General features: G+C 44.4%; 1 non-coding gene across 1 annotated transcript; it reads left to right on the forward strand.

Annotated features, from left to right (window-relative positions):
* Positions 1-14,309: 14,309 nt before the first annotated feature.
* Trnaa-agc (transfer RNA alanine (anticodon AGC)) lies at positions 14,310-14,382 on the forward strand. Its single transcript has one exon. It is a non-coding gene; the product is annotated as a tRNA-Ala (tRNA).
* Positions 14,383-26,835: the final 12,453 nt, after the last annotated feature.

A 26,835-nucleotide genomic window follows, 5' to 3' on the forward strand; every position in this document is an offset into this window, starting at 1 on the left:
TTTGTAAAGCTGAAGTAGATACATGTGCATGGGGCTTAGCGTGGTCCTGGTTATGTGGTACCCATGGGTGGAGCTGGCTCACGGTCACATGGAAGCTGCTGGGTCCCAGGCTTGGAGTTCCAGTCAAAGAAGGCACAATTCCTCTTGTAAATGGTTTTATTGTAACCTAGTATGTGCCGAGTTAGTGAAGTGAATCCCTTGCTTGGAGAGCACTGAGGCACAGAACATCAGACCGCAACCTGAAGCCCCACAGAGCCCTGCACTGCCGCATCTGAAGGCTTCCCCCTGCTGTAGCTGCTCACTGCCGTCTCCTGCCTGCTCTGAGGGGCCAGCCTTGGCCACTGACCTAGCACTGCAGACACAAGGTACACAGAGGTGTATAAAGGGCAGATTCCTGATGCCAGCCCTGGCCTACTGAGTCATCCCACAGCCTCGGTTCAGGGCCCACTCCCAGACGCCCTCACATGTGGCCCCTGAAATGCAGGCAAACAGGTCTTGCTACCTTCACCCTGGAGAAATGGAAGAGGGCAGAGAAATTGATTCCCCCCAGACCACTAGTCTGTAAATTGGGAAGTCAGAACCAGAATTCTTTCCCCAGGACCGCATCTCCCTAAATGTGTGGCAGATATTGTGGTGTAAATGTCCTCAGCAAAGCTCATGTTGAAATTTCATCCTCGTGGCATACTAAGAGAGGGATCTCTAAGAAGTAAGTGATTGGGTCTTATTTCAAAGAGGAACTCTGAATCTGTTTTAAGGGATGTAAGGTAAAGCAGCGGCACTCACATTGTGCTAACTGCACCAGACAGAACTGGGAAGAAAGGGGAGAGGCAGGAGGACCCCTTGTGCTGGGCACATGGTCACTGAACACCTTTAAATGGATCACTGCCAAGACTGCAGGTCCTTGGGGAGTCCAGACTCGTCCTCTCCTCCCCACTGGCTGTGCACAAAACAAAATGAGCTTGGCTCCCCGGTTCAGGGTGTTCAGGTCTTAGGTTACCAAGAGGCTGGAGTGGGGGAGGAACAGGCCGGAGGAAGTGGCGACTGGGCCTGGAGAAGGGATCAAGTGGGACTCAGGCTCGCCTCAGAGTTTTCTCATATGTATAAAAATACACTGTGGGCTCCTCTTAGGTGGAAAATGGAGGCCTTTGAATTCTCCCTCTCCCCTCTTGCTGCAGAAGCCTCCTACTTGGAGAGCAGAGATAGTTGAGGCTTAAGAGACTTAAGAGACCTTCAAGGCCAGAGTAACAGAAAAGGTAACAAGGAAAAACAAAAGGAAGTGCTGGTGACCAGGGGGCACCTGAGGTCCCACGTGCCCCCTAGAGGAGGCAGTGCTGCCTGTGGGAATCTGGGCCTGTGGTCACATCTGATTTTTCAAGAAAAATCAGGCATTTTTATGGATGTCAACCAGATTACAAACACCAGATCAATTCAAATTGTTTTATCAACACTATGTGGTCCAGGGCTGGGGATGTAGCTCAGTTGGTAGAGTGCTTGTCCCATGGACAAGGCCACGGGTTCAATCCCCAGCACCACCAAAAAAACAAAACACACTATATGGTCCAGAGAGAAGGCATTTAAGGACTGCATTCAGCTGGAAACTTCTGACCTCAGCCAAATCCACACTCCCCCCCTCCTGCCCCCAGTGCTGTTTGATCACAAGGAACAAACCAAGGAGAGGATACCCCGTAAGTGGCAAAGCCTTAGCAGTTGAGGCCTTCCCTTAGAGAGCTGGAGAGTTCTGCCTGGCCTTGGAATTTGGTGACTGTCAGGTCATTTGATGGCTTCCTGAGGACCTGGGCTGCTTCAATCACATCTGAACACAGGAATGGCTGCCTGGTCAGGCAGAGAGGCTCCATCTCTTGGTCACCTCAACACAGTGCCCAGTGGACCTGTCCTGGTCAAGCCCTTTCTGTTCCCTAGGAACACCCCACAGAGACCCCTGCCTCCTCCTAGGTGGCCATTTTCTTTGTAATTGCCTTTTGTTCACAAGACTGAATTAAATAGGAGCTACAGGAGTCTCCTGGGGCAGAGTCAGCTGCCCACACTCCCCTGGATCTCCTGTTCCTTCTAAAGCCTTGATGCTTCCAACTCTCCTTTTAAAGATAGTCCTGGAGGAGAGATGGGCTTGCCCGAAGCACAGGACTTCCAACTCTGGCAGCTCCCCCTCATCCTTGTGGGACATGTTCTAACCCCCAGTGGATGCCTGAAACTGGATAGTAATGAACCCTAGAGTGTACTGTTTTTTTCCTACATGTACATGACTATTAATAAGATTTACAAATTACACACAGTAAAAGAAACAACTAATGATGAAATAGAACAATTATAACAACATACTATAACCTATATGAATGTAGTCTTTCAAAATATAGTATATTTATCCTTCATGATATCATGAGATGGTAAAATGCCTTTGTGATGGAGTGAGGTGAAATGGGGGTTACTTGAACCTAGCACTGTAGTAACCATGCCAGTCAACAGGGCAACTGAGTGACCAATGGGCAAGTAGTGTATCAGTGTGGATACGCCATGACCTGGGTGAGGCTGGAGTGGGACAGCATGAGATTTTATGCTACTCAAAGTAGCATGCAAGTTAAAAGTGTTTATTTCTGGAATTTTCCATTTGATATTTTCAGATTTCAGTTGATTAGAGGTGACTGAAACTGCAGATAAGAGAGAAACTACTGAATTCAAAACTGCAAAGAGGGCTGGGGTGTAGCTCAATGGCAGAGCTCTTGCCTAGTATGCAAAAGGCCCTGTGTTCAATCCCCAGCACTGAAAATAAATAACCTACAAAGAGATAGAAATCTTCAGATTCTGAGGCTTTCCCTTTTATTGCTGAATTAGTTTAGGGTATAGACTCTGCTTGACCCCTTGCTACCTCCAGTTCAAGCTCCTGATGCTACCAGCTCATGGCTACCAGATTCTAAAGGCAGTTTAGAAAAAAGATGCCCAACCAGGGCCAGGCTGGGGACGAGAGTAATATCCCTTAGACCTCTCCAGGGGCCCAGCTGGCACCTGTGGTCCTTCTCTTTGGTCCCATGAGGCTCTGTTTGTGAGGAAAACAGAGGTGGGGACAGAGGCGGGCTCCTTAAAAGGGAGGGTGAAATCTGTGTGGGAGACATCCCGGAAGCCGGGGCCATAGCATGAGGTGACAGGACAGGCTAACTCCATTCCAAGTCCAGAGAAGCGGAGCAGGGCTGTTTTACAGGTTTTAAGTTCTCCCTTGTGACTTCGCAAGTGGTTGAAATGAAGTAGTGGACTGTATCCAGGGAACATCGGAAAGGTACCTTGAGAATGCCATTAGCACACTTGCCAAGGCCACCAGAGTGGCCAGCAGCACCTTGGTGGGGCAGCGGGGAAGGAGTGCCAGGACCCTATGTGTACTGAGGGATTAAAAAGAAGGCTACCAAGCCATGGACTGAGCTCTTCAGGGAGGGATGGGGTGCGGGCTTCTGTGTCCCTGGGCAGGAGGATCGTGAGTTCAAAGCCAACCTCAGCAAAAATTAGGCACTAAGCAACTCAGTGAGACCCTGACTCTAAATAAAATATAAAATAAGACTGGGGATGTGATTCAGTGGTCAGGTGCCCCTGAGTTCAATTCCCGGTTCAAAAAAAAAAACCAAACAACCCACAACCAAGCAGGTGCCAGCATCTCAATTCTGATGGTACAGGACAGAGTTTGAGCAAGAGTGGCCCCATGCAGTGGGGCTCCTGACAGACTGGTGCAGAGGTGAGAGATCCCTCACTTCCTTGATGGAACTGTGGAAGCCCTGGGGGTCTTTTTATTTTAGTATCTTTTATTGTTAATTAGTTTTATTTTTGCAATTCAAAGGCATGAGGGGCTTAAACAGAAGCAGTTCACTGGATTTCCCTCCATATCTCCAGATGGATGTTCAAGTGCATCATGGGAAAAACCCTGACTTCCTTGGACCTGTTTTAAATGCCATCTTCCCAGGTTTTTGTGCTCTTTGGCCCTCTATTTCCTATGATCCAGGGCGGTAAAATATGAATGTGGAGGTTGAGCAATCCACGACACAGGAGGGGCCAGAGCTGGGTCACTCTTGTACTTCCAAACCTTTCCAGTCTGCTTGCACCCTGACTTTGTCGAACCAGGTGACTTGAGACACCAGCCAGACTCCAGAGGACGCTGGGAAAGTGTGTAGTGGTTTTCAACAAAGCACCTCCATTGTCATCTTCAGATAACAGTAAGAAGCAAATCTGTGTCACCCACCGGGCTCTGCCCTCTGCAGGGATCCTACCTGGTCCACACCTGGAAAGGATCAGTCCAGCCTTGCAGCACCACAGGGCTCACTGTGGCTCAAGGGAGGAGGACCTCTGCAGATGACCTCAAAGTTCCCTTGGCCTCCTCTGCCTGGCTGTCCGCAGAGCCACAGTATCTCCTGAGGAGGGCACTGAGCCAGCAGGACAGGGCAAAGGAATGCCAGGTGGTTGTGAGAAACTAGGCTGGTCCTGGAATCAGGGACCTGTTGTTTGAGACCAAGAGACCATAGTGTGATCTGAGCTGCCACCACTTAGCTTCTCAACTGGGCAAATCTGCAGCCTCATTTTTCTCAACCATAAACCTAGAAAAAAAAAAAAAACTGCCAATCCTACTCCCTCCACAAGATTTCCATGAAGACCAAATCAACAGATAGTAATAGCATTTTTTAAAAAGAAATTAGGGTGGTCTTTGCCAATTTTTAAAAAATTAACCATTTTGGTGTACAATTCAGAGTCATTTAGTACATTTTCAAGGTTGTGCACCCATCACTTCTAACTACTTCTAAAACATTTTATTGCCTCTGAAGGAAGCCCATACACATAAGCAACCACCCCCTCTAGGCCCTTTCAATCACGAACCTTTGCTCTATTTCTATGGATTGTCCTATTTTGACATTCCCCATAAATTGAACCATTTAATATATAACTTTTGTGCCTGGCTTCTTTCACTTACCATAACGTTTTCAAGGGTCAACCACACAGTTGCATGTATCAGACCTTCATTCCTTTTTATGATGAATAATCTTCCATTGTACATCTGTATCATGATTTTCTTTACCCATCCATGTATTATTGATGGACACCCTGAGGAGATGTAAGAAATTTAGTACAATCAAGCTGTGCTATTAAAAATAAAAGAAATTAACTTATTTTTTGGTGTGCAACTTTTTCATTAATTTCAAAGGTAGCTCCAACGTATATCTGTTTCATTCTTAATCCATTCTGGAATTTTGCTAGACAGCAACATCAGTTTAGTGGTTGTAATTTGTGAAACGCTGACTCTCATTTTCCCTCTCTTGACAACCAGGACACTTATCTATGTCCAGTTTTCTGGGGATTCGTTCCCTCAGTCCCTCAGTCTCATGCTTCCTTCTCTGCAGACGTTTGTTGAGCACCCGCGGTGCACCAGGTACGGTCCCAGGCACCAGGAGGAGTCGGACAGTCTGCGATTCTGCTTTCCCGCCATTTGGGGGCAGGGGGTGGGGGCCTGGGGCATTCTGTCGGGGCCTGAAGATTCTAGCCCCCCAGGGGCACTGCCCGCCTTCGCTGCACCCCTGCTGTCAGGGCTACGCGCTGCAGGAGGAAGGGCCTTCGTTCGCCAGGAACGAATGGAAGGCGAGCACCCAGCTGCCCAAGGACTGCCCTGTCCATTTCCTATTCTTTGCATGCAGGTGAGCTTTGGGTCTTTTAGAGCTTTGGCTCTCTGGCACTAGAGATGTCGCCCCTGCGCTCCTGGACTCTGGCTGCTGAGCCACTGGACCCGAGAGCCTCCCTGGTGACGCGTGCTAAATTTGCATGTCTCTTTCCCAGGATGCTCAGCGAGAATCAGCACCCTCTTCTTGCTGTTAAATACATTCATCTCACCTATGGATAACTAGGAACTCTGGGGAATGCCTGAAGAGCAAGGAGCATAAATATTGTAAATATAAACTAAGACACACTATTATTTGAAATGTCACCATAAGCTAAAAAGGTAAAAATGTTTGGGCTTTAATTAGTTTCAGCAGCGGTCAGCTCAGTTGGCTGGTCCGAAGGTAGTGAGTTATCTCAATTGATTGTTCACAGTCAGTTACAGATTGAACTCCTTGTTCTACTCTTTCCCCCCTTCTCACTACTGCACTTGACTAGTCTTTTGCCAGCTGCCCCCTCCAGGCATTCTCCTTTTTATTCTTAATTTGAACATTTAAAAACGCAGTGCCATCAAATATCAGTTCTGTTTCTATTATCGGATTAAGAAGTGGAAGTAAGGAAACCACTCTACCCCCCTTTCCTCCTCCTAGGAGCTAGCAACAAATTTGGGGAAACCCATCACAGGCCAAAATAAAGACAAGGTAATAGATACTGAAGAGCCTTGACTGGTAAAGATAGTCGTTCTAAGAGATCAAAGAAAAGAAATGGGTTGGGATGAATAGGGGTGTTTCTTTTCTTCACTTATTAATACGTAAGGGTTTTTATTTAATTTCTATCTTGAAATCATTTGCAAAAAGGAACAAACAAACCAAAAGTTTTGCAGTTACATAAAGACTTTAAACTTTTAATTTAGCAGGATAAAAGACAAAATTAGGAGACATTCAAAGTTGATAATGTCGGCATGTTTTTAAAATAGAGAGGTGAACACTTTCAGAGAGAAAGGATTTTGGAGGAAGGAAAATCCAGTCTGAAAAGGGAGAAGGGGCAGAGTACACTGTGGGATGCTCAGACGAGGCATCAAAGTGGCTTTCTGATCCTGGCTCTCCTAGTACCCTGGAGACACCATTTGGCTGCCTCCCATGACATTAGTCATCATGCTGGTCTTCCTTCCCCTTTGTTACATTCAGGTAGGTGGAACTTCCTACCCTCACAGACAAGGCTTTGTGTGATAAGATGGCAGAGGAATCAACTGTGGCTGCCACAAGTTGTCCATGACAAAAACCAATTCTTGATTTGTCCTTAAAGGTGCACACAACCCCAGGTGCCTTGAGAGCATGTTTGGGTTTCCCAAGTGCTTCCACGAGTGTCCACCTACTTCCGTCTTAAATGACCCCACAAGAGGGGTCATAAGGGCATTGCCCTCAGGAAGCCAAGACTTGGAGCACACAAGGGCTCCCCATGGGTCTTCTCAGCCTGAACCATGAGCCCCTTCCTGAACAGTACACTTTTTCCTCTGCAATGGACTGAGAAGATGACCACCTTATTACAGTGTATTGTTCAAGTCAGTTGATGCTGCTTCACCAGCAATTAACACAAGACTGTCATTGTAATCGAGGAATAATGGCAATAAATGATGCACAAGAGAATAATAGTCATTGGCCAGTCAATATTTGCCAAAGTAAACCTTACAGTTGTATTATTTTTTATAAGGTGTAAAGTATTTTCATATTGTTTTATATAGACATATATTATTTTGCCATAATGGGAATGGGAACCCAGGGTTTTGCAAACGCTGTACCACTAAGCTACACCCCCAGCCCATTTTATTTGTTTAAAAAAGTTGTTTTGGCAGGGCGGCCCTAGAGATTGAACCTAGAACACTTAACCATATCTCCAGCTCCCTGATCCACTTTTTTTTTTTGTATTTTATTTAGAGACAGGGTCTCTCCAAGTTGCTTATGGCCTCACTAAATTGTTGTGGCTGGATTTGAACTCGCAAATCCTCCTGTCTCAGCCTCCCAAGCCACTGGAATTACAGATATGTGCACCTAGCTTTAAAGTTTTTTTTGTTGTTGTTGTTTAAATATGTATGTTTTTTAGTTGTAGGTGGACATGATACCTTTATTTTATTTTTATGTGGTGTTGAGGATCAAACCCAGTGCCTCACACGTGCTAGGCAAGTGCTCTACCACTGAGCCACAACCCCAGCTCTAGAAAAATTTTTGAGAGAGGGTCTAGCCCAGACTGGCTTGGAACTTGCCATCTCCTGCCTCAACCTCTCAAGTAGCTGTAATTACAGGCATGCAGCAGCACCCTGGCTCATCTAATACTCTTCAAACCTTGTTACATTAGAAGAAACAATATTACCATTTCACATATGGAGAAAATGAGTTTCTGAGAGATCACATGGGCAGCTCAAGTCCAGCCATGGAATTCATTACTTGTAGAGCTGCAACGACTTCTCTGCTTCAATAGTATTCTCTGTTCCCCACAACAAGAACCCAGCAACAAACCATGGTAACAAAGCCATGAAATCAATTGCTGAGGTGTCCCAGGCAATAGAAGCAGGACAAGAAAACTAAGCTAGGAATAGATACATGAAACATACACACACAAACATTTGCATGCACTGCGGAGACAGAGACACAGAGAGAAAGAAAAGATAATTAATCATGGCATAAACCATTAGTGTGAACGCTAAGAAACTAAGAACTATGAAAGCAGCATGTTTCTATGATTTTAGGAAGATCTCATGTCCCAGGTCATGGGACTGCACAATTCCATGTCTTAATTCCTAACCAGACAATTTTATCTACAAAGTAATAATGAATGGCTGTTGTAGAGGTGCATCATGTCATGGTAGGACCTAGTACTTGATTGTCCCAAAGGAGAAAGAAAACAAAAGTGTTCTCCCCACCAACAAAAGGCTAGTCAACAGTGGAGGCCAGAGAATACAGTTACTCTAGAAATAGGAGATTGAGATAGTCCTAGGGTCTGACTATGATAGGGTTGTTCCATAAACTGCAGGATGCCTAAGTGTCTTGGTCTTTTTTGTTCTCCTATAACAGAGTACCTTAGACTGGGTAGCTTATAAAGAATAGAAGTTTATGTTCTCACAGTTCTAGAGATTGGAAAGTCCAAGGTCAAGGCACCAGCATCTGATCAGGACTTTGTTTCTGCATCTTCATGTAGCAGAATGCAGAAGGAAAAAAAATAACGGGTGAAAGCTATGTCCCACATGGCCGAAGAGTAGAACGGAGAATCCATTCCTGGAAGTCCTTTCTGTAGCAATCTCACTCCATCCATGAGGGCAGAACCCTCTTGACCTAAACACCTCCCATTAGGCCTCAGATCCCAATACTGTTGCACTGAAGATTAAATTTTCAATACATGAATTTAGAGGGACACATTCAGACCACAGCACTAGTCAAATCTGAATTTCAGATAACTATTTAGTGTTATGGTCCAAATGTTGCTTGGTTTACCTTTCTATTATTGCACATACAACTTGAAGTCAAAATAATTTTTATCTGCAAAAGCCAGGCATTTAAACAGAGAAAGGTTTTTGTTGTTATTGGTTTTTTGTTTTTTCAGTACCAAAACTTTTACATTTTACACCAAGAGCAAAACTTGGTGAAGCCAGGTCTTAGAGACAGTAAGTACCATGAAACCACAAAGTCTGAGGAACACATGAGGATTTGTGACCAGGTAGGTCACCACTCAGAATGGGGGAAAGCAACACTCTGCTAACATTGACAGACAAGCTTATGCACACACATCACATGCACACATACACACAGTGTTTTGCTGTGTGGAGTGAAAGAATCATGCTACACAAAAAGCTCTGCAACATGCAAAATTTGCTTTCTTTCCACTGCACTGTGCTGGCCCTTGCTCTCTCATGCCTTTCACCATGGACAAGGAGATGTTTCCAGGATCTGTAGGGAGATAGCTAGGGAACTTCACTTTTCAACACTGTTCATGAGGGATCCTAACACTATAGTCAACCTCGCTGGCAGGTAGAGGTGCATCATGTCATGGCAGGACCTAGTACTTGATTGTCCCAAAGGAGAAAGAAAACAAAAGTGTTCTCCCCACCAACAAAAGGCTAGTCAAGTGAAGCAGTGGGAGTGGAGAAGGAACAAAGAAATCTGTAACTGGTTGTGATCAATTAGTTGTAAACACCACTGCACTCGGACCAGCCAGTGTAGGGAGTGCTGCTACTACCTATATAAGCCTCAAAAATTTCGCTTCTTTATAATTATGGTGATTACTTGTAGTGGTAAGTTTACTTCTAATGTATAAATCTATATTTTAAATGAAAATCATGTGCTTTAAAATAAAGACATTAATTGCATGGACTCTTAGAGAAAAAACCTTTCTTGCATAGAATTAAAGGATCTCTGTATACCCCCGCCCAGAGCATTCTGGGTGATTTGCATGCAAAACGGCAGCGCCTGATGCGCCAAAGACTCCCAGAGGTGGGTCGCGGCCGTTTTCTAAAGTGCGACGGAGGCACCTGGTTTGTTTTAGGTCTGAAAGGGTCCGGGTGTGGGGCAAGCCAGAAACGTTTTCTTAAAAAGGCAGAGGCCGCTCGCAGCGCGGGCTGGGGAGCCCCTTCTGGCCGTGGCGTCCCGGGGACGCAGGTGCCACCGAGGCCGCCCCCGTGTCCCCGCCCTCCGCTGGGGAGGTGAATCCCAGACCCCGACGTCCGCGGCGCTCGGGGGGACCTCTCCTGCACTCCAAGCGTGGAGGCGCTGGGGACCCCCGTCTACGCCGAAAAGGACTCGGTGCGTTCTGTCCGGGGAGGTCCGAATTAAAGCACCGAGTGGGCGGAGTCGTGTTTAGAAACGAGCTCTGGGCGGCCGCGAGCCCCGGCTCCCCCTGCAGCGGCCCGGGGCGTCGCAGCCTCCCCCGCGCACAAACCCGGCCCCGCCGTTAGGAGTCCGGAGCTCTGAGGGGGGCGGGGACAGTGGCCCCGGGACGCCACTTCCGCCCGCGCTCTCATTTGCAAGTTTAACGGCGGGGACCTGTGCCCCCGAGCCCCTCGCGGTCACGGTGGCCAAGCCTCTGTTGGACAAAATTATTTTCGATAAAGCTAACGTCATAATCACCAATAATCCCTGTTTTCTCCATTCATTTCTTTGATTTTAAAATAAGCTACTAACACTTTAAAAAAAAGACTTCCCTTTTTATTTTTATTTTTTCAAATTCAGGAAAAGATTTTACAGATGAAGGAAAATTGGCATAGACCAAATAATAATGTCACATGTTTTCAGTGTCCTCTACCTCCCTATTTCAAAGACTTTTAAAATTTTTCAATTAAATTTAAATGTTAAATTGGCTTAAATCTGTTTTAAACTATAGATTTATTTAATAAATTCATTGACTTTTAAATTCAACAAACAAAAATTCCAAGGGGTGACATAAAATAACAGAAACAAAGGAGCTCGAAAGTTCGGTTTTTTTGTGTGCACAACCGTTCTATGGAGACTTTTTTTCTTTTTATCAACTTTTTTTTTCTTTTTTCTTTTTTCTTTTTTTTTAAGCAGTTTTAGATTCACAGCAAAAATTGAGCTGAAGCTGTACAGACTTCCCACTTATCCTCTGCACCACACACCTCGGATGCCCAGTGAATTCTCCTTTTACGTCTGGCTTATTTCACGTAATTCCACGGGGTTCATCCCTGTTGTAGAAAGTGTATTTCCTTCCTTTATAAAGCAGAATAAGATCCTGTCCTATGCACACGGCACATTTTCTCCATTCTTTTGTTGTGGAGAGTGTGATTTGAATCATGGTCTCTAATTACATGTGGCTGCATTTGCCCTGGGAACTTTCTGTGCAAAAGTTCAGTTCAAGATGGCCCAGTTGCTATGGTGATGATGGTCCCAGGAATCACCATGCAAAGGAACAGAGCTGTATCAGTGGGGACCTTGAGCTCCTATTATCAGTGTGACCTTGGGCTCAGGCACCAACTCCCAGGGGTAGAGAATTCTGAGCATAACAGGATAACCCTGATGTCTCCCAGGTTTCACTGCAACTTTCAACTCTGTATGTTTTGCTGAGACTTTCCCACAAATAACATTTGGATGACAAAACATAATAAATGTGCAGAATTAGCTCTGGGTCATTATACCTTTATCAGAGGGCAATGTCCCACTTGGCTTTAGCTTTTTCTTCTATGTTTTTCTGTTTGTCTTTTCTTCATCTCCCATTGCCCATCTCCGGTTTTCTGAATTAAGGCTGTGATGGTAAGTGAACACTAGGTTGCTTGTGCCTTTTTTTCCGTTATGAATCATATTGCTATGAACATGGGTGTTCCAGTTGGATTTTTTTAGGTGTACACCTGGAAATGGGTTGTGGGACTACCTGGTAATTCTGGTTTCATTCTTAGGGAAGGTACCGTATTGCTTTCGATAGAAGCTGTCCTTTTTACACTCCCATTAGTGAGACTCAGGGTTCCACTTTCTCCATACAGATGGATTGACTTTAACCATCTCTGCTCTTCCCAGTGTCAGTCCTCTCACTGTGTTGGCATAAATCAGATCAAGTGGGGTTAAAGGCTTCCTAAAACACCTCAAAACAAGTGCAATCCAGCAAGCAGTGATCAACTCATAGATCTCTATCACCTTTTGTGGCCAGGTATGTCTGAAGTTCTTCCAAAGCAATAGGGATGCAAGATCTTCATTAGAGATGAACTCCTTAGAAAAGAGGGCAGGGGCATACCTTCATATGGGGGGGAGTTGAACTATACACAGATATATACTATGCACCTCACTAAATTGCTAAGGCTGACTTTGAACTCACGATCCTCCTGCCTTGACCTAAAAGCTTCTGGGATTACAGGCGTGTGCCATCTCACCCAGCCTTGTTTGTATATTTTTAACCATGATTTTTTTTTTCTTTTTGGTACCAGGGATTGAACCCAGAGATGCTTAACCACTGTGTCACATCCCCAGCCCTTTTATTTTTTTTTTAATTTTAATTTATTTATTTATTCATTCATTCATTCATTCATTCATTTATTTATTTATTTATACTGCAGATTTAACCCAGGGGCTCTGAGCTAAATCCCAGCCCTTTTTTATTTTTATTTTTTTATTTTAAGACAGAGCCTCACTAAATTGCTTATTGCCTGCCTAAATTGGTGACTCTGTCCTTGAATTTGTAATTCTTCCGTCTCAGCCTCCCTAGTCACTGGGATTACAGATGAGCACAACCAGGCCTGGCTCCCCAGCCCTTTTTTATATTTTATTTTGGAAACAGGTTCTCCCTAGGTTGCTTAGGGCCTCGATAAATTGCTGAGCCTGGATTTGAACTCACAATCCTCCTGCCTTAGCCTGCCAGGCTGCTGGAACTGCAGGCATGCACCACCAACCCAGCCTAACCATATTTTTTAAAAAGAGAGGGGGAAAAAAAAGGTAAAGAGACGTGTGATGAATTAGGCTCCGTGACTGGTTTGGCTAGGACTCTGGCTCAGTCTGCCTCAGTGCTGCTTTCTCTCTGGGCCTTGTTCTTATTTGGTCTTTCCTTTCCACAGCTGGGACATCAGGCTTACTTGTGCACACCAAGCAGGAGAGGTGCCTCCCTCAGCCATGGAACAAAAACCTTTCCCATCAAGCAGGTGGGACTGGAGCTGGGGCTGTAGCTCAGTGGTAGAGCACTTGCCTAGCATGTGTGGGGCACTGGGTTCGATTCTCAGCCCCACATATAAATAACTGAACAAAACGAAACTCCATCAACATCTAAAAAAGATGGGACCAAGTGCCCAGCTCACCAGCAATAGCAGATGCCAGATCAAGGCCATGCCCTGATGGGCTGAATTCCTGCACCAGATTCCTGGCAAATGTTGTTGGGATGATCTGCACAGGACCATCCCCCTCTTCCTAACACTGGGAATGGGGTGTTCCTCTTGGGCCAGCAGATTCTGTAAAGGAGGTGAGGAGAGCTGAATGAGGGCCCCTGTTAGGGAGAGTAGAGGGGTAGTTGATAAGACTTTTTCCAGTGCTGGGGATGGAACCCAGGGCCCCACACATAGGGACAAACACTCTACCCACGACCACATCCCCAGCCCCCAACTTCTCTTTCCCAGCCCCACCCTTATGCCAGTCTTTCATATAGTCACATACTTTGAAATCAGTGTAAATAATGAAACATAGTTGACCCACACAGCATGTGCCCAGGTTAGACTTCTTGCTTATTTGGCTCAAATTTCATGCCTTTGAAGAAACAAGATTTAGGAGAAATATCCAGTTTGGCTGTTTATCTAAATTAAGTAGATAACTCCCAAATCTCTATATCAGAAAATTTCAGTTTTAATCTTTTAGTCTTTAACAAATCAGCAGAATCAACATTGACAGAGTGCAAATCTAAGTCTATACTCTTGCTGCCAGGTGTTTTTTTTAACATTCCTAATAATTTCCTATGAAATCAGAATGATCGAATGGCAAATCAACCATATTGACTACACACCAAAAAAACCCAAATAACCCAATTAATAAATGGGCAAATGAATTAAACAGATACTTCTCAAAAGAAGAAATACAAATGGTCCACAAATATTATGAAAAAATGTTCAACATCATTAGTCATTAGGAAAAGGCAAATCAAAACTACACTAAGATTTCCTATCACACCAATCAGAATTGCAGTCATCAAGAATATAAACAAGGGGCTGGGGTTGTGGCTCAGTGGTAGAGTGCTCGCCTAGCACGTGAGAGGCCCTGGGTTCGATCCTCAGCACCACATAAAAATAAATTAATAAAAAATTAATAAAATAAATTAATAAAAAATAAAATATTAAAAAAGAATAATATATTTATATATTATTTTATATATTTATAAAAAACATTTACATTTTTTTATATAAAAAAAAATTGTTCTTTTTTCTCTACATCCTCTCTAAGTCCTGGAGAGGATGTAGAGAAAAAAGAACAATTCTAACTGTTGGTTGGATTGTAAATTAGTACAACCACCATGGAAATTAGTATGGAATTTCCTCAAAAGATTGGGCATGGAAGCACCACATGACTCAACTATACCACTCCTCAGTATTTATCCTGAATAATTAAAGTCATCTTACTACTGTAAGAATAATTAAAGTCATCTTACTACTTATTACTGTTTATAGCAGCGTAATTCATAATAGCCAAACTGTGGAACCAGCTTAGGTGTCCCTCAATGAATGAATGAATAAAGAAAATGTGGAATACATACACAATGGAGTTTTATTCAACCTTTAAGGAAAATGAAATCATGTCATTTGCAGGAAAATGGATGGAACTTGAGAACTTAATTTTAAGCAAAATAAGTCAAACTCAGAAGGTTAAGGATTGTATGTTTTCTCTCATATGTGAAAGCCAGAGAGGAAAAAGAAAAATAAAGGTGGGGGCAGATCTCATGATAACTGAAGGAGATCAGTAGAATAGAAGAAAGGGACCAGGGGAGGGAGGAAGGAAATGAAATGGGAAATATTGGGAAGTGATATTGGCCAAATTACATTGTTACATTCTGTGCATGTACAAATATGTAATAACGAATCCCATTATTATGTACAATTATTATGCGCCTGTTTAAAAAAGTCGAAAACAGATGCCAAATTTAATCCATCACAGAGAGTTTATGTAGGACAGAGGTTTATTAAATCTAGGCATTCAGCCAGGCCGGTGGTACACGCTTGTAGCTCCAGCAACTCAGGAAGCTAAGGCAGGAAGATCACAAGTTCAAGGCCAACCTCAGCAATTTAACAAGACCCTATCTCAAAATAAAAAACAAAAAGGAATGGGAATTTAGCTCCGTGGTAAAATGCCCCAGAGTTCAATTTCCAGTACAAAACAAAAACAAAAAAAACAGGCATTCAAAAGGAGTCAGAATGGTTGCCTAACAAATCTGTGGCATGGGAGCAGCACAATTTAGTCCATCTCTTCTCATCTCTCCATGGGTCCTGAGGAAGTTCTGTTTTCATCTGACCCATAGCAAGTTTTCTTAACTGAAGTGTTGGTTTGCTCTTTGCTTCCACTATCAAGATTCTGGATGAAAGGAATTTTAGAACTGAAGAGACCTTGGAGAACGCTGAGTCTGGGGTCAACAAAGTCAGCGCCGTATTATCTGGAAGGGAATTTTCTCAGTCAGTCCCAATTTCCCATGTTAATTGCCTCGTAATTTCTCTGGCATTTACTCAACATCTTGTTCTCTGGCAGCCACAGTGTTCACCAAAGGTGTAGGTCCTGGCCCTGGGTCTGCAGATGGGCTTTGTTCAAGGAGGCCTTGGGTCAGACCTGGCAGGGTCGTTGGAGGGGCAGGGAAGGAGGGGATCCTTAACTGTCTGTCCTTCAGTGGCAGCAGAGGAGGAAAGCAATGTGGAGTGTCCAGAGACGCTGTTTCTCCTTCCCATCACAAGTGTCCCTCCTTGTCATTTCCTTTTCTTCTCCAGTCTCCCCCTTTCTGCAGTTCTTGTCTTTATTGGCCCAGGACTTGGGGGAAAGTATACTCTGAAGTTTAATACAGTTGTGTGATTGTCATGGTTTTTGAAAACGTGTCAGCTGAAGGTATTACATTTACCTCTAATCAGGGGGATACCATAGTTACTGGAAAGTACCAGAAGGCAGCCAGTTGACCTGGTTGAATATTTGGTCACTAAATATTCTAACTTCTTGGGAGATGGGGGTTTATAATTCCTATCAATGAGACAGAACCATAAAACCATTCCCTGGACACAGTCACACCCACATCTGTAATTTGGACCCCAAGAAACTGTATCGATTTAATCACTGTGCTACAATGGTCAGATTTAGGATTGTGGGCCACCAAGACCTTATTTTTCTCTTACATACAAAGAGGAATTGGTCTAGGGCCCCTAAATGCATCTCTGAATTTCAGTGATCCTGGTATGATTTTTTAAAAATCATTTTAGTTTTATTGAGATATCTACACATCATAAAATGTGTCCATTTAAAGTATACAATTCAGTGGTTTTTAGTAGAGGCATAGAACTACACAACCGTTACCAAAAAGAAACCCCAGAGCCACTAACATTCACTCCCACTTCCCCTCACCCCAAACCCTGGCAACCACGATTCTACTGTCTCTGTAGATTTGCTGATTCTCAGTGCTTTATGTAAATGGAGCTAGACTTTATGGGGACCGTGTCCGGCTCCTTCCACTTAGCATAGTATTTTCAAGACTCATCCATATTATAGCATGTATCTGCAGTTCATTCCTTTCTACAGTAAGGTACTATTCCATTGTGTGGGTCCCCATATTTTGGTTGTGCATTCAGCAGTTGATGGATATTTGGGTTTTCACTTTCTGACTGTTATGACTAATGAACACCCATGTACAAGTTTCTAATATGATTTTAAGGGCTTCTTTATTTGGGCAGATCTTGATATCCTTTTTACCATTGAGGGTTAGTGGATGGCAGGAGAGAAAGGATTATCCAGCCAGTGTAGTGGCACATACTGTAATCTCAATGGTTCAGAAAGATCGCGTTTGAGGCCGGCCTCAGCAACGTAGTGAGCCCTGTCTCAATATAAAAAGGTCTGGGAATGTAGCTTAGTGGTAAAGCACTCCTGTGTTCAATCCCCAGAACCGCAAAAATAAAATAAAATTTATTTGAAATAAAAGATTCTCTATGCCCTTCAAAATAAGAGAAGAGTCCACAGGGAAGAATAAACAAAATACTGATATTCATTTGGAATATAATGCAAAAAGATATAATGCAAAAAAATAAGATGAGGATAAAGGATCAGACTCTTTCTTACTGAAAACACATCCTCAGCCCTTTTTATTTTTTATTGTGAGACAGGGTTCACTGAGTTGCTGAAGTTGGCACTGAACTTGTTGATGGTAAATCCAAACAAATTAGGTACAAAAGGTTTAAATCATTAAATAGTGAGATCCTATGGACATGATGAATTTCAAAGGAAAGAGAGGAATCAGGAAAAGTGTTCAGAAAAGCCACCAGTCACCTACATCACTCAGAGCAACTTGGCGCAACTTCAGAAGCATTATTCTCAGTGCTGTTTGTACTCCAGCCTCTGTAAGCTCAGTAGAGTCATGCAGTACACAGCCCACCTACCTGGCTGAGGAAGACCAACCTTGCATGTGACTGAGTCACACTCCCTGGCTGGGTGCTGAGGCATTGGGCAGCAACCTGCTAGCTAGACTTTCCCCACCCTTCTTGGGTTTGAGGGAAGGTGTCTCATGCATGGGTGTGTCTTGCTACAGCCCCATGGGTGGAGCTACGCTCACCTGTTCCTTTGTAACCCCTTGCCCTGTTTAGGATAGATTCTTCCATGGAAGTGCCTTGTGTGTGTGTCCCCTTCTCTTACTGTGTTCTACCCAGATGTCAATCAACCTGCTGACAGTGGACATCATGAAGATAGACTCAGCCTCATTTGAAACCTTTCCTCATTTGAATAGCTTCTCCTCAATAAAAGGAGTCAGCACGTGCTCTCGCTCTCTCTTCCTGAGGACCCTTTAAGGTCACAGCGACCCCAATGAAAAAGGTATTTGTGTCTCTTGTGTGGTTATTTTGTGCAGCCAGTTAGCCCAGTTTACCTGGAGTGACCCCTGAGCCTTTTAGTCACGGACAGAAACCCGGCACCTGGCCATCCACAGTGGCACTGGGAAGTCACTTTTGGATAAAGGCCTAAAGGTAACATTCTTAATAGGCTCACCTTGCTGGCTACGGCCAGCACTTTCCTCATCTGTGCAGAGGGGGCTTAAAAAAGCATAGGCCCGGCGGGGGGAGGGGGGTGGGGGGGTGGGGAGGCTGGGATTGTGGCTCAGCAGTAGATGGCTCACTTAGCATGTGCAAGGCACTGAGTTCGAGCCTTAGCACCACATAAAAATAAATAAATAAATAAAATAAAGATTAAAAAAAAAAAGCATAGGCCCAATGCCCAGCAATACTTTTTCTAGTTTAATTCAAATCTGACCTCCTTGTAGCCTAACTTCTTTCATGTTGTGTGTCTTGCTGTGCTGTATAAGGCAATCTAACTCTGCTCTGTGACAGTGTCACTCCATCCCCACTTTCAAAGTTTAAACCAAGATGATACTTTATATGTATAGATACTCTAAGAAGCATGTAGATGTTATAAAATACAATATTGAGTATTCTACAATGCATATGTGTATCTATTTATACAAAATGTACATTCTATATTATTATATATTGGTTTATGCATTTGTATTATATTTTTACTTGTATTTGCAATGTAGATATATTACATATTGCTATGTTACATGTATAAATGTATTATGCATTTTTCTATAAAATACTGTGTAATAGTTAGAACCTAATATATTCTAACATGTGTTCTAATAAGAAGTGAGAGGTAATTACTTTAATCATAGAAATAAGCCCACCTCAGTGCTACAAGGAGAGAACAATCATTCACTTCAAGAATACATGGTGCATCTTCCTGTCCTATAAGACAAAATCAATAATTACAGCATGAAACTAATTTTTCTATGAGTTTATTTTAAACATTCAGCATGACAATCAGTGCATTGCCCAGGGATCCAATTTAGACTTGATGGTACTTGCCAGCAGGTGCTGATGTTTCAGCTGAGCTGATAATTGTGCGATAGATGGATTGATGTGATGATTAACTGCTCCATGTGTCGCAGCCGAGACAATTACAATAAAAGCCCCCTCTGCAGCTCACCTGAGGTCACAGGAACTGTTTACTATCCACAGTGATGCCCACTTGCCAAGCTCTTGCTGTATGTGGGTAATTACTCCTGGTCTTGCAGACACTGGCAAGACTCCGGAGAAAGCTGTCCACCGGGGAAGGGAACTAAGATGACATGGGAAGGAGCGTTTGTGACAGCAAGTGTGTGTGTGTGTGTGGGGGGGGGGAGGGTGTGCTCACATAGGCAGGAGCTAGAGGAATGCAGAGATTAAAGAGTAAACACATCGGAAATGGACCCACTCTACTTGCCACCAAATAGCGCGTTATGGAGTAGGAGAGAAGAAAGTGTGACTCTCAAGTGGAGAAACACGGCAGGAGCTTCAGCCAGGCGATGGAGGTTTCCATCAGTGATCAGGTGACAGCGCAGAACCCCAGCTCATGTCATGATGGGTATTTATCCCCAAACCCTGAAACCCCAGCCTACTCATGAGGAAAATATCAGAGAGATCCCAAGTGAGGAACATCCTATGAAATACCCGAGCAGCAAGCTCTCAAACATGGGGAAACTGAGAAAGTGTTACATTTTATATTCTTGTCCCCTTCCCAACTCATGTTGAAATTCAGTTGTCAGAGGAACAGTGTTAAAAGATAGGACATTAAGGAGTGATTAAGTCCTGAGTGACACTGGCACTATGTCGTCTGTCTTTAAATTGTGTTCGTGAATTAGGGATGTTGGTGTTACATGGGGGAACAAGAGGTGTCTTCTAAACTCTAAAGGAGGGAGACATACATAAAGTCATCCAATTGAAATTAAGCTATCAATTTGATAACAGGATGGGGAAATTGGGGTATCAACCCAGGGAGGCCAGGACGGGGTCACAGGGTAATGAGCTGGGTGGAGCCTCATGCTTCTGTCTTCTTCCTTGCTTGGAGAAAGATTATGATCAGTGGCAGGAAGTCAGTTCTGAACCAGAGGAAGCAGCCTATGCAGCTCAGAGTGGGCAGGGAATATCCCAGAGCTGGCCAGGAGAGACTGCTGGCAACTAGGTCCAGGCTCTCCAGATTCCCCACGCCAGTGTAAGTCACCCCTGGCTCCCAGCAATGGCTGAACTGTGTCCCCTGTAAAGAGAGGTCGACGTCTTGACTACCCACCCCTAGTACCTGTAAATGGGACCTTACTTGGTAATAGGGCCTCCATGGACGTAAGTTAAAATGAGGTTGTACTGGATCAGGGTGGGCCTTTACGGTCTGTGTCTCTATCACAGGATAGAGTGTCCTGTCACAGGATATGTGACATAGACACACAAACATGGGAAAGCCCACGCGATAACAGAGGCAGTTCCAAGCCAAGGAGCTCCAAGGATCCCCAACAACCACCTTCTAAAAAGGGCTGGGGATGGAGCTCAGTGGTAAAGGGCCCCTGGTTTCAATCCCTAGCACCAAACAAATAAATAAAACCCAAACAAAATAACTCTTCCTGCCTCCTGCCCCCACCATGGGCATATGTTTTTATTATCAGAAAAATCAAACCTATCTTTTCTAGCTGGAAGCTATGAGTCTGGAGTTTGCTTTCATTGCATTCTATAACTAGCATTCATTGCATCTACCACTCCCCATGCCCTCGGGTTCCCCCAGCACCTGAAAACACACATTGGTCTTAACCATCTTGGAAAATTAGGATTCCCCCAACACCCTGTCTCTCCTTCCCTGCACAGCCCATCCCTGACCCCATTCTGCATCAGCGAGTGGTGGGTCAGGCGCTCAGAGACCATGCTAGAATTTCAAGCAGAAGGAAATGTGGTCAAGGGGCCGGAACCTATGTCACTGGGAGGCTGGTGCTGCACAAGAGCAGAGCAGGGCCACTTCAGGTTCACAGCTTCAGTGTGGTTCAGAAAGCCAGGAGATGTCCACCCAGAAGTCATTGCCACTGGCATCACAGCTGCTCAAGTTGCCCTATGCTGCCACCACGGACCAAGAAGAAAGTTTCTGCCTTCTGGATGCCATCTAGATTGCCTCGGGCTCTTCTCGCCAAACCCAAACTGTCCTGGAACCCAGCTGGCGCAGGACTCTGTGAAAGGTGATTTCCAACACCCAGCACCTGTGACACTGAGGGACAGAGGGGGATGGGAATGGGGACTGACTGTTAGCAGATATGTCCTTCTAAATTTTTTCCAAGATGTCCTCCTTCCCCTGGCCACACAGATTCCTTCTGTATTGACAATCCGATGACTTAGTCCCCTTTCTCTGGGACTCCTGCCATGAGATGCCGCCTCCCCCTGGACTCTGCTATCCTGAACTGTCCTTGCCTGTCCCCCAGCCACCTTTTGAGTCATCCCATTTGTCTGTCCCCTGACAAATCTCTACACACCCATGGCTCCAGCTATGACCAGCCGGCAATCACTGGACATTCCCTCTCGAATATTCCCAGAGAGCCTGGAACAGCCAGCACCAACCTGGTCGTCCTTCCCTTCTTGTCAGAACTGTGTCCCTCCAGCAGCCTCCCTGTTTGTGTTCAAGGGCCCCCTCCTCCCTGTTTGAAACCTGAGAGCCTTCGCTGATGTTCCTCAGGCCCTTTCCATTTCTCACTAGTGTTCTTTCAAATGCTTCTGGGTGTCCTCACCCCCATTTCTGCTCTGTGAGGCTGCTCCCCTCCCTAAGTCCCAGCAGCAGCCCTAACTGGACGTTCTCACCCTGGTGACCTTGCTCATCTATCCCCTGCCCCCACCACAGACTGATCTGCCATCCGCTGCCTTTTCCAATCTTCCTTCCATGCCATGTTCACCAAATGCTGCCTCTATCAGAAATCAATCACGCTCCCGAACCAACGAGCCGGAGTTCCCACGGATCTGTTTCTTGCTTCAACAGTGTTTGGACAGAACAGAGCCGGGGACTCCCTTTTCTTCCAGCTTCCAACCGCCTTCCAATCTGATCTCCATTTGCAATCTCCGGGACCATCTTCTCACCCAGGACCTGCTTCCAGGACCAGCCAACTCCGTTTTTTTGTGGTTAGCTCCTTCTTGACGACCAACCATGACCTCCCAGATTCGTGGAATTATTCCACCGAGGTGGAGGCTGCCGTCATCGGCCTGGTTAATTTGCATTTGTGTGCCTCCTACACCTACCTATCTCTGGCTACTATTTCCACCCTGACCATGTGGCTCTGGAGGGCTGTTATGCCAGATTCATGGGACCCCAATAGACCTCCAGGAGCCGAATCCGATGCAATCACACAAGAGTATTGCAAGCTCGAGCCTGGACTCATAACCGTTCCCGACGCAGCGGTCCCAGAGAGTGAGTCCCGGTCCTTTGTTCAGTGAGATTTTATAGGTTTTGGGGGGGACACTCTGTGCATCACAACATCACACAGCAAATCATTCCATACGGCAGGAAAATCAACCAACAACTCTTAACATTGATTAGCACATTCAATGGCGGGAACAAGTTGGGTAGGGGTGATTGGTTAGTACAAGAGGGGGATTCCTTTGAACTGATTGGTTTAGGCCACGAGGGGTGTACGTGCTAAACTACATGGTTTCCCAACATGTTATCAACCACCATAAACTACTTGGGGGTCATTTTATGGTGTTATCAACCACCATAAAATACCTGGCATTCTAGGTATTTTCCCTGTCTCAAGCTGATTGGAGGTTGGTAGGGGGGTTGCTATAGGTCCTCACCTAGTCTAACTGAGTTAGGAACACCTGGCGCCGCAGATCTCTCCTGTTATTTGTAGACAAACAACTCAGCAGGGTGGGTATGTACTTAGGAGTGCTCTATGGGTTTTTCCAAGGACAAGGGTCACGTCCCCTTCCTTGGACAGGCTTTGCTCTGAGGTAGAGGCTGGTTTCTCAAAAATGGAGTCACATTAGTTTCTCAGAATCAAGAGACAAAGTAGAGTTGGGGGGGCAGGAGAGCTAAATGGAATGACAGCTAAGAAACATGGGGTTTCATGCTGGGGTAATAAAAAAAAAGAAACATGGGGTTTCATGCTGTGGTAAAGGTTGTACAACCCTGTGAATATGCTGAAAATAACTGAATTTTATAGTTTTGAGAATAAATTTTCTAATATGTGAGTTATAACTGAAAAATTCTTTTAAAGCTAATTAAGAGACATGCTAACAACCACCACATATGGATCTCATTTGTATTTCAATTCAGAATTGGAAACTTTTATGAGACAATTAGGAAAAATCTGAAGTTTGAGTATTTGATGAGATTAAGGAATTACTGTTACATTTTAAGGTAGATAATAGTTTTGCAGTGTTTTTTTTTTTAAAGTCTTAAAAAGAGAAATTTCCATTTATGCAGTTGAAAAAAATCTGCTATCTGGGATTTGCTTCAAATAACCTGGAGAGGGAAGAGATGAAACAGAATGAGTCACAAATGTCAAAGCTGAGAGACGGTACAAGGAATTCCTGGTGCTAGCCTCTCTGTTTTTGTGGATGTCTGGAATTTTACTCTGACAAGAAATGTCTAAGTCCAGCTAAGAAATCATGTGTTTTGCCTCATACAGTGTCGCACGCCTGTAATCCTAGCTGCATGGGAAGCTGAGGCAGGAGGATTGCAAGATTGAGGCCAACCTCAGCAATTTAGCAAGACCCTGTCTCCAAATAAAAACGGAAAAGTATCGTGGATGTAAGTCAGTGGTCAAGGGCTCTGCGCTCAACCCACAGTGCAAACAAAGAAAAGAGAAGAAGCGGGCTGGGGCTGGGGCTTGGGATAAAGCAGTTGCCTGGCCAGGAAAGGGAAGAAAAAGGGAAATCCTGAGCTTCTGCATTTTTCTTCTGGCCCACAGCAAGAGTTGTCCCAGCCTTCTTGGCCTCCCCTGTCCTTTCCTTTCCCATTTGTCCTTTCCAGAACAGGCCCTGCCCCAAGCCCCACAGATGAAGTGAGAAGTGCAAAGCGGGAGGGGTCTCCCGGGGCTCAGGGGGACCCACCCAGTAGTGACAAAGGAGCATTCCTGGCCACTGTGGTGGAGCAGTGGGGCCCCTTTCTGCCAGGGGTGCCTGCAGGCTTCTCAGCTTTGTGTATGGACAGCTTCCCTCCCCGGTACACTGAGTCCTTTAGGGGCACAAAGGATGTCCACCCTCTGCTGTGGGCGTGTTCTCAGAAGTGCCCTGAATCTTTTTTTTTTTTTAACATAATACCTTATTCTATTTATTTATTTTTATATGGTGCTAAGGATTGAACCCAGTGCCTCACGCATGCTAAGCCAGCTCTCTAGCGCTGAGCCACAACCGCAGACCCCAGTACCCTGAATCTTGATGCTCCAAATCCCCAATCAGTAGCTGGCAGGAAGTCCAGACCTCTCCCAATAAACCTGGGAGGCTTTGGGGACTGCTTTCAGACCCAGCCTGGATGTTTCTGGAACTCCCAAAGTTGTGGAACTAAACAAGGTTATTTGTTTGTTTGTCTCTTTTTGCTTTGGGGTTCCTGGTGTTCACATGGAATGGGAGTCTTCTTCTGTTACACTGATGTCATTGTACTGTCACTTCTGTGTCTCTGCTCACCCTTCAGATCCCAGTTCTCCTATAGGCTTCCACTTCTCTATTTAGTCTCATTTAACTAATTTCTGTACTTTTTTATAGTATTATTGAGATATAATTTACCCACTGCACAATTAATTCACTTAAAGTATAGAATCATTCAACTAATGCCACAGTTTTAGAACATTTCATTACCCCCCAAAAGAAGACTTGCCCCTTTAGCTGACACTTTTCATTTTCCCCCTAATTGGCCCTCCCTTCAGCCCTAGGCAATCACTAATCTAAATTCCTTCTGCTTAGGTCTGGATGTAAAATGTCCCCCAAAGGCTCACATGTTGAAGTCCTGGTTCCCAGTGCACAGGGTTCAAGGTTGGGCTAGAAGTGACTGGATAATGGGGGTTCTGACCTCAGCAGTGGATTAATCCACTCACAGCCAAATGGACTACAGGGAGTTGGGGGGCATAGTTAGAGGGCGTAGGTCTCTGGAGATGTGCTGCAGAAGGGTCTTTCTGGTCTCCCACCCTTCCTTTCTCTGTGCTTGCTGGGTGCCACACGCTGAGCAGCTCTCCTCCACCCTTCTACCTAGAGCAATGGAGTTGGCCGATCGTGGACTGACACTTCCGAAATCTGAGCCAGTATAAATCTTTTCTTCTTTAAGTTGTTTATGTCAGGTGTTTTTTTGTTTTTATTATTTTGTTTTTGGTCACCTTCTCTGTGTGTTTGCCTCTTCTGATCCATCTTATAAGTGGACTCGTATTACATAGTCTTTTGTGTCTGGCTTCTTCCACTTGCATAATGCTTCCTGTATCTTTCCACATTGCAGCAGATGTCTGTACATCTTTCCTTTTTATGACTGAATAATATTTCATAGTATGGATATACCTTATTTTGTTTAATCATTCACCATGTAATGGACATTTGGGTTGTTTAGATCCTTCCTTTATACCAGAGCCCTCTCTCTGTCCACCTGAGCCAGGTCAGGGAGGTCAAGCACAGATGCCTACCTTACCTAGAATGGCCAGATCTCCTGCCAAGTCTAGCTCCCAGGTCAAATTTATTTATTTATTTATTTCCCTGAAAGACTTTTTTTTTCTTGCAGTTATCTTCCAGATCTTTAAAAGATTACAATTTTTTATAGTGTTCAGTGGCTTCAGGGTCTCTGAAGGAAGCCACGTGTGAGCCCTTTAAGATCTAAGCTGCAGTGCAGCCAAAATACAGTACTTCTTTTATGTCTCATAGTGTTTCCTGGGGTTGCCTTAGATGTCATGAGGCTGCTGAATTTTGTGCCCAACTTGCCCATATTTTCTAGATTAATTTATTAATCTATTTTTGTGGATGTCTGGAATTTTACTCTGACAAGAAATGTCTAAGTCCAGCTAACAAATCATGTGTTTTGCCTTATACAGTGGCTCACACCTGTAATCCCAGCTACGTGGGAAGCCGAGGCAGGAGGATTGCAAGTTTGAGGCCAACCTCTGACCTAATATTCTTGACTTTTATGATGTATATTTCTGTTTCATGGTTCAATGCTAAGTGTGTCTTCTAGTACATCATCTCAAGATCTTTGGAGTATAGACAAATATGACTTTTGTTTCTGTCAGAGTAGCCTAATAAAATGCTGAGCACAAAATAGGCATTCAATGAGTATTTGATAAAGATTCATGAGCAAGACCAGGGCAGATTTTTAAGTTTAAAAGGAACATGGAATGGGGATGGGGTTGTATCTCAGTAGTAGAATGCTTGCCTAGCATGTGTGAGGCACTGGGTTTGATTCTCAGCACCCCATATAAATGGGCAAGATAAAGGTCCAAATAAAATAAAGTAACACCAACTAAAACAAAAACAAAACTGGTATTCTACCAGAAAATTACTCATTAGTCTGCTTTAATCATTTAAACCTAATGTATCTGGAATCCTGGATTTCTTATAAATTGATTTTCCTCCCTGTGGCTTCTTTTGTAGTCTTTGGGAAATAGATATGAAGCACTATGTCTCTAGTGTGGTGAGAGGCCATCTTCTGGGTCAGTTTTGGCTTACTGACTCTTTGTTTTACAAATCCAAGAGTAACTTACCCC

The sequence above is a fragment of the Marmota flaviventris genome, chromosome 1 (assembly GCF_047511675.1).
Source record: "Marmota flaviventris isolate mMarFla1 chromosome 1, mMarFla1.hap1, whole genome shotgun sequence".
NCBI lineage: Eukaryota > Metazoa > Chordata > Mammalia > Rodentia > Sciuridae > Marmota > Marmota flaviventris.